The sequence below is a fragment of the Syngnathus scovelli genome, chromosome 10, assembly GCF_024217435.2.
Source record: "Syngnathus scovelli strain Florida chromosome 10, RoL_Ssco_1.2, whole genome shotgun sequence".
NCBI lineage: Eukaryota > Metazoa > Chordata > Actinopteri > Syngnathiformes > Syngnathidae > Syngnathus > Syngnathus scovelli.
Genome location: NC_090856.1, coordinates 15,768,187 through 15,776,098, shown reverse-complemented (window position 1 = coordinate 15,776,098; position 7,912 = coordinate 15,768,187). Strand labels below are relative to the sequence as shown.

General features: G+C 43.9%; 1 long non-coding RNA gene across 2 annotated transcripts; it reads right to left on the bottom strand.

The window, feature by feature from the left end:
* Nucleotides 1-397: 397 nt before the first annotated feature.
* Nucleotides 398-6,933, bottom strand: LOC125973515 (uncharacterized). Of its 2 annotated transcripts, none has more exons than XR_007483195.2 (3): nt 5,531-6,933; nt 4,014-5,121; nt 398-3,955 (listed from the first exon to the last, which is right to left on the bottom strand). It is a non-coding gene; the product is annotated as an uncharacterized lncRNA (long non-coding RNA). The 2 variants fall into 2 exon arrangements; XR_007483196.2 differs by having other exon boundaries at nt 6,269-6,933.
* Nucleotides 6,934-7,912: the final 979 nt, after the last annotated feature.

Here is a 7,912-nt window from a genome sequence, read left to right as displayed (position 1 = left end):
GGACAGAGTCTATGTGGCCGGTCCATTTCAGGTCCCGAGAGATTGTGGTTCCCAGGAACTTGAAGGTGTCTGATGAGACAATAGTATTACTGCGGATAGTGAGGGGTGAAAGTGGTGAAGGGCCTCGCCTGAAGTCCACTGTCATCTCCACGGTCTTGAGCGGGTTCAAGTCCAGGTGGTTTTGACTGCACCAGTGACCAGCCGCTCCACCTCCTGTCTGTACGCAGTCTCATCACCGTTCTGGATCAGTCCGATGAGAGTGGTGTCGTCTGCATACTTCAGGAGCTTCACGGAAGAGTCACTTGCGGAGAAATCGTTGGTGTAGAAGAGAAGAGCAGTGGGGAGAGGACTGTTGGGTTGACAACATTTATCTGAAATCAATCTCGGAGACGGTAGGTCTTTCTTGGCTTAGCGTTTTCTCCTGCGCAGAAGGGCGCATCCCAGACACAGCAAGTGTGGCTGAGATTCGCGCTCTGCTCTGAGTTTTGCCGAGCTTTTTATTGAGAAAGAAACAATTGGGCAAGTGTACATGATCGGGTAGGTTCACAGGCAGGAAATACATTCCATAGTTATATCTCATTACCACAGAACAAACTCTCATGGACGGAGCAGTATGGACGTCTCATGACTATTAGCTTAACAAAAACGTAGTCTTTAGTGGCCCTGGGAATACATCCCGGTGTCGTACTCATGACTTCAACTTAAATGAGACCTCTGTCTGCTTCAGCCATCCCATGACAATCTCATGATCTGAACATGTCTAGCTAACTATGGGGCTTATTGTATAGCGCGGCTAATGACTCCAGTCATTAGCCGGCCATATGCCCCCAAATCATTTTCACAAGGCTAGATGGTCACATACTGCGGAGAGTCTTGCACACAAAAGTAGATACATAGAATCCAATGATAAAAAGTATATCATTTCCAACATTCCCTCCTGTTTTTAACATTGGAATTCATGGGAAAACAAAACATCAACTAATAACTACATATGTGTATAAATGAGTATATGCTTACACAATATAGTATAGTACCATCAAAAAGCATGAAAGTTTACATTCCAGAGTTTATCAGAACTACAGCCCTTCATCCGGCTTTGGCTATGTTCGTTATAATGGAATGTATTTTGTTCTGGATCGTCAAGAAAAATAGACAGGTAGGCGATTTACGCAAGGCGGTCCCACTCATCTTGTTCACACTGGGCCAACATGATATTCTGGACAGCAGATGCTGATGTCAACCTTTTAGTCATGTGACTAATTAAAATAATGCCGCATGTGGTCGTTTGATAAAGTAATGAAGGACATAATATTGACACAATATCACAGCATACTGCAAAGTTGAAATGCTCTTAGTTTTGCCCCCCTTGCATATGTATGTGTCTGTCGATGAATTGCTCTGGGATCACTGCCCAGGGCCTGCTGTCCATCCAAGATCTTTATGTCCACTTCACCGTCCTCAGAGTCTCTTCCCAGGCCCCGGTCAGCGTTCAGGAGTTCCCTAGTAATCGACATCTCCATAACCAGTCGTCAGCAAACAATTCTTCTCCTTTGTGGTTGTTTGGGGCACGGGGATGATTGGTGGTCGTTGTTCAATAGAACCTCCAAGCGTCCCTGCATCTACTCCTACGATCCAGAGGCCCGCGTGAACCTAAAACAAACAAACAAACAAACAACAACACTCCCCCCAGGAGTTATGAATTATCTTCCTTATTTCTCATCGTGCTGTCAGTCTCGCACGATTTCTCCTGTGACTGCTGCCTGTTGAATTCTGGCACGTCCTGTTAAAGCCTCCAAAACAAGTGAATCCAAAAAAGCATTGAATGTCACAATTAAATTTTATATGTATCTACTTACGCACTCAAACGTAACTCCACCCCCCTTTAACACATTCGCCCAATGTGTCATTAGGCATTTAAAAAGGAACCGGCAAACGTCCTACCACATCATCACGTCTTGCAGCCAGTCCTGTCGAACCTTGCAGTCATCCAGGATCGTCATCCCCAAGTTCCTGAAAATTGACTGTGCACCTCACACTCGGCAATACCAACAACGGACACTTGTGCTCACAAAACTACACAGGCATCGAGTATCTACTAAATGAAAATAGACACACAATGAATCATGGCGCACGGGGATTCCGTCCTGAAAATCATCAATCATCATAAAAATCAAAAGGGTTAGGGTTAACATTTTCACGTGAATTCAACATAAACTTTCCAAGACTGCAATCGACAACCTGCAAAAGTAATACAAGTTATAAAACTGATGGAAATGATATACTTTTTATCATTGGATTCTATGTAACTACTTTTGTGTGCAAGATTCTCCGCAGAATCTGGCCTCGTGAAAATGACTTGGGGGCATATGGCAGTCATTAGCCGCACTATACAATAAGCCCCACAGTTAGCTAGACATGTGTAGATCATGAGATTGTCATGGGACGGCTGAAGCGGACAAAGGTCATGAGTACGGCACAGCAATGTATTCCCAGAGGCACTAAAGACTACATCTTTGTTGAGCTAATGGTCATGAGACGTCCATACTGCCCACTCCATAAAGAGTACTCCCTGTGTTCTGTGGTAATGGGATATAACTGTGGAATGTTGTTCTTTCTGTCTGGAAACCTATTCGACCATGTACACTTGCCCCTTTGTTTCTCTCTCAATAAAAGCACGGCAAATCTCAGAGCAGAGCGCGAATCTCAGCCACACTTGCTGTGTCCGGGATCCGCCCTTCTGCGCAGGAGAAAACGCTAAGCCAAGAAAGACCTACCGTCTCCGAGATTGATTTCTGGTAAATGTTGTCAACCCAACATTTTTGGGGGCTCGTCCGGGATTTCCTGAAAATCTGCTCGCTGATCCGAAGAGTGTTGAAGACGCCGAATCCGTGCACGGCAGAGGTCACAGGACGCCTGAAGGAAAGCCCTGGGGAACAATGTTCATCCACCAGGCCGGCGTCCGGTTCAGCACCTCTCGGCAGCGAGGATTGACGGAAACTTCAAAGGAAATCTCTCGGAGACTCGGTGAGACCTTTTTGTTGGCTGCGTGGTTGGGGTATTTTAGTCCCCAGAAAAAGGGTACCTGGGTAAGGACAGCGGAGTCCTTGTTGTGAATTCCAAGTGATAGGAATTCGGTCTACAGATGGAACTTGTAGACGGAAATACTGTGATGGACCTCATTTGAACCATTTTAAATTGACAGATTACCCTAAACTTAAATTGCAAGTCTTAACTGTTATTTCTCTCAATTATACTGTAATTTCCAGAAACTCCTCCTATTTTCAGGCCACTATCTATCTTTTGTTTTCCTAACTTTGATTTTATGCCATTCTCTCTATTACCTTTCCACCTTTCCTGATTTGAGCCTTCAATTTCTGATCTAGTTTCCAAATTTTGCCTAGTATCATCTCTATTTTGACCTCAGTATTAATGGTGTTATGCTCACTTTACAGATATTACTGAACTGTCCTGAATTTATAATTCACTGCCAGTACATCGAAGGCCATTTCTCAGCTGTTCACTTTTTCCATGTTCCTGTTAGGCTCCACTATTCGAATCTTCGAATTTTCATATAGAGTTTCTTTTAGGTTCCTGTGTGGATCATGTTTCACACAAACAGGACATGCTTAAAAAAACATTTTTTTTTCAAGAATCTAAACCAAAGGTAACTAATAGGTAACTAATAACTCATCTCCCCCCTGTTGTCACATAAGTGACACAACAGGCGTTGCCTTAAAAGTCATTTTGGCAAAACAGTTTTGTTATTGACATCGTCAATAGCACCTTATCCATTATCACACCCTTTGTTGTTTGAACTAATATCATTTTCAATCTTGTCAATCCTTCTTCTACTTTTGGTGTCCACGCGAATGTATCTTTGACTGCTAACGGGTGTCCATGAGCCACTCCTGTTAGTGGCTTAGCAATTTCAGCATAGCATGGAGCCCAAGCTCAGCTGTAATGACAAAAAAAAACATCAGTTGTTCTTCGTGGCACCTCCTGGCTTTCCTGACCTCTCGGTTCAGTGTGTTTCTGGTCTGCTTGAACAGGTCCCGGTCGCCGCTCCTGTAGGCCTCCTCCTTGACTTTGCGCAGCCTCCTAAGGTTCGGTGTAAACCAAGGTTTGTCGTTGTTGTACGTGCAGAAGGTCTTAGTCTGCACACACAGATCCTCACAAAAACTGATGTATGATGTGACAGTGTCAGTGAGTTCATGCAAGTCTGAATTTGCAGCTTCAAAAACACTCCAATCGGTGCAGTCAAAGCAGGCTCGGAGGTCCTGCCTTGACTCCAATGTCCACTTCCTGACAGTCCTCACCACAGGCTTTTAGTTTTTAGTTTCTGTCTGTAGGCAGGGATCAGATGAACTAGACAGTGGTCCGAGAGTCCTAAAGCTGCACAAGCCACAGAGTGGTATGCATCCTTAATTACGGTGTAGCAGTGGTCCAGTGTCTGTGCCCCTCTGGTGGGACACGTTATGTGCTGTCTGTATCTGGGGAGTTTGTGTGCGAGGTTCGCCCTGTTAAGATCACCCAGAACAATGATTAGTGAATTTGGTAGAAGTTTCTCCATGTCTGTCACCTGGTCAGCCAGCATCTGCGTGGCTTCACTCGCACGTGCGTGTGGTGGGATGTAAACAGCCGCCATGACGATCGAGGAGAACTCCCGTGGTGAATAGAACGGCCGGCAGTTTATGAAAAGTGTTTCTAGGAGAGGGCTGCAAAACTCTTTCAACACCATGACATCGGTACACCAACGTTCATTAATGTAGAAACAGAGACCACCTCCCTTTGATTTTCCGGAGAGCTCCGCGCTGCGATCTGCACGCGTTAGCCGAAACCCAGCTAACTCCATGGCGTGGTGGGGGGTTCGTTCGCTAAGCCACGTCTCAACAAAACACAGCGCGGCGGATCTGCTGAAGTCCGTGTTCCTTGAAGTGAGGAGCAGCAGTTCGTCCATCTTGTTCGCCAGGGAGCGGACATTCGCCAGATGAATTGACGGTGGGGCAGAACGGAACCCTCTCTGCCTCAGCTTTACGAGGGCTCCCGCTCGTTTTCCGCGTCGCCGCCGTCGCGCTAGCTTGTATAGCACCGCCGCTCCGGCTAAAATCTCCGACAAACAGTCTGAATCAGAGAGAACAGGAGAGAAAATACCAGAAGAAGACTGACCGATGTTTAACAGTGCTTCTCTAGTAAAAGTGATCCGGGATGGACAGCAGAAGACACAGAAAACACACAAAATAAGACAAAGAAACAGAGAGCGACTCACCGTGGCAGCCATCCGCGGCGCCATCAGTCGTAACCAAATCCCCGTAAGCGTATCGTAGCTAATGTTATGAGCGTTAGCTGTGTTTCCTTTATTGATATCCGGCAATTTAATATTTTCTCTTTTCGTTCTCTTTTACCTTAGCATACTCCCGCACATCCTATACCAATAAATTCCAGCATAGCGTAATACCGCATAACGTAACTTTAGCAATTAAAAAGGGTTCACCTGTTTCTCTCAAAGAATCGGAAGAATCTTCCACCTTACCTGGAAAGAAGGTCTTCCCCAGTGCCACTCTCCTGAGTCACAGCGCCACCGCCGAACGCCACCCCCCCCCACGAGCCTCAGCGAATTAACTGACGGCTCTCGTCATCCCATGACGTTCCCACATCTAACCGATAAGCCCTAAAACATTCGGTAACCCCTATGGTACCGTTTAATCGGGTTAGACGTGAAACATTTAAATGTAAATTGAATTCATCCTCTAAATCAAGACATATATTTAGAAATACATTCATCTACATAAATTGCGATCCCCCTAAGTCCCGCCCCCTGGAAACACTCGTAAACTCCTGTCAATCACTCTGGCGGCTCTTTTTTCCGTAATCCCCCTATCTTACAAAATCTCACATCGCCCAAATAAACGAACAATATGGAATACCATTCTCCTAAATCCCCTGGTATTATTAAAGTGTGTACCCCGATCCCCTTCATTCGTAGAATTAATTCATAACATTAATACGATCGTACATTCGTAACCAAATCCCCGTAAGCGTATCGTAGCTAATGTTATGAGCGTTAGCTGTGTTTCCTTTATTGATATCCGGTCTCATTCATCCGGCAATTTAATATTTTCTCTTTTCGTTGTCTTTTAGCTTAGCATACTCTCACATATCCTATACCAATAAAGGCTAGCATAGCGTAGTACCGTATAACTTAGCTTTAGCGATTAAAAAGGGTTCACCTGTTTTTCTCAAAAAGAATCGGAAGAATCTTCCACATTACCTGGAAAGAAGGGCTTCCCCAGTGCCACTCTCCTGCCTCACAGCGCCACAGCCGAAAGCCAACCCTTCTTTTCTCTTTTCTTTTCTCTCCCACGAGCCTCAGCGAAGCAACTGACGGCTCTCGTCATTCAATCACGTTCCCACATCTAACTGATAAGCACTAAGACATTCTGTAAACCCTATTGGTACCGTTTAATTAGGTTAGTCGTGAAACATTTAAATGTAAATTGAATTCATCATCTAAATCAAATTATATATTTAGAAATACATTCATCTACGTAAATCGCGATCCCCCTAGGTCCCGCCCCCCGGAAATACTCGTAAACTCCTGTCAATTACTCTGCCGGCTCTTTTTTTTTCTGTAATCCCCCTATTTTCCCAAACCCTCCCCTCGTCCAAATAAAAAATTCATATGGAATAAAATTCTCCTCAACCCCCTGGTATTATTAAAGTGTGTTACCCGATTCCATTAATTCGTAGAATTAATTTATAACATTAATACGATCGTATATTTGTAACGAAATCACTATAAGCGTATCGTGGCTAATGTTATGAGCGTTAGCAACGCGGAAGTACTTTTTCATTTCTGAATTTAAAGGGTATCATTAATCCCCTAATATTCGCGTCTAGCCGAGCTCTATTCGTACCACAGCGATTTAGTGTGCCAAGGGCGCCCTCAAGCGTCCCATCACGTACTATGTTTTCCTTTTATGTGTTAGAAGAAAAATCCTTCTTTTTTTTTATATTTTTTCTTTTAGAGTTTGCTTAAAATCAAAAATATAATTCGATTATAGTCCCCCCTTTTTTTTGTTTTGTAATTTAATTCAATTTAAACGTAAATTTTTAGATTTGGTTGGATTAAAATTCATTCTGGAATCTCATTGCATTTAGGATCAACATAAGGTTCAGTTTAGATTAATTTTGTTGAAATTTGGTGTAATTCCTAATTAATTTAGCGTTAATGGTTAGGGTCAGAGGTCAAGGTTAGAATTAGGGTTTGGGTTAGGTTTTGTCAAACGCACCTCTTGCAATCAGGTGCCCCCGGCTTCCCAGTAACGGGTTCGTTTTAGCCGGGTTCGGAGATTCGTCCGTAATCTAACCACCCGAGTTAAATTAACTCCTCCGGAATCAATCTAATTTCTGTACGACGCCAATCCCTCTCAAGTCACCCGAAGCGCGTGCCGAGTAACTCAATTCGAGGCAGGACTTCGAAGTGACCGCATCGTATTGATGGCTCCCCGCTAATGTTTGAAGTTCTTATTCGTTACGGATATTTTTTAGATGTCTTTGTTAAGACCTCAGGGATTCGTTTGTATAGCGCACCCAAGCACTAGTTTTGCCGAAGTAAATGTTCATACGGGTCCGTTCCACTTGGTCGCTCATGCAGCGAGCCGACCAACTTTTTTATTCGAAAGAGAATCGAATTAATAAAAGTGTGACAATAATAGCATTTAAGAAGAAAATTAATGCCCTTTATATTATTAATTCTAACTTCGTATACGTAGATCTAGCACTTGACCGTCGGAGTTCTTCACCCCACTTAATTGCTTCGAAGAGAATAGCGACTTTCTTACCGAATAAAAATGTCGTGCTGTCTTTAGATTTGCCCAATAATTAATTTGGAAGGCAAGTCTATTTTTTGATC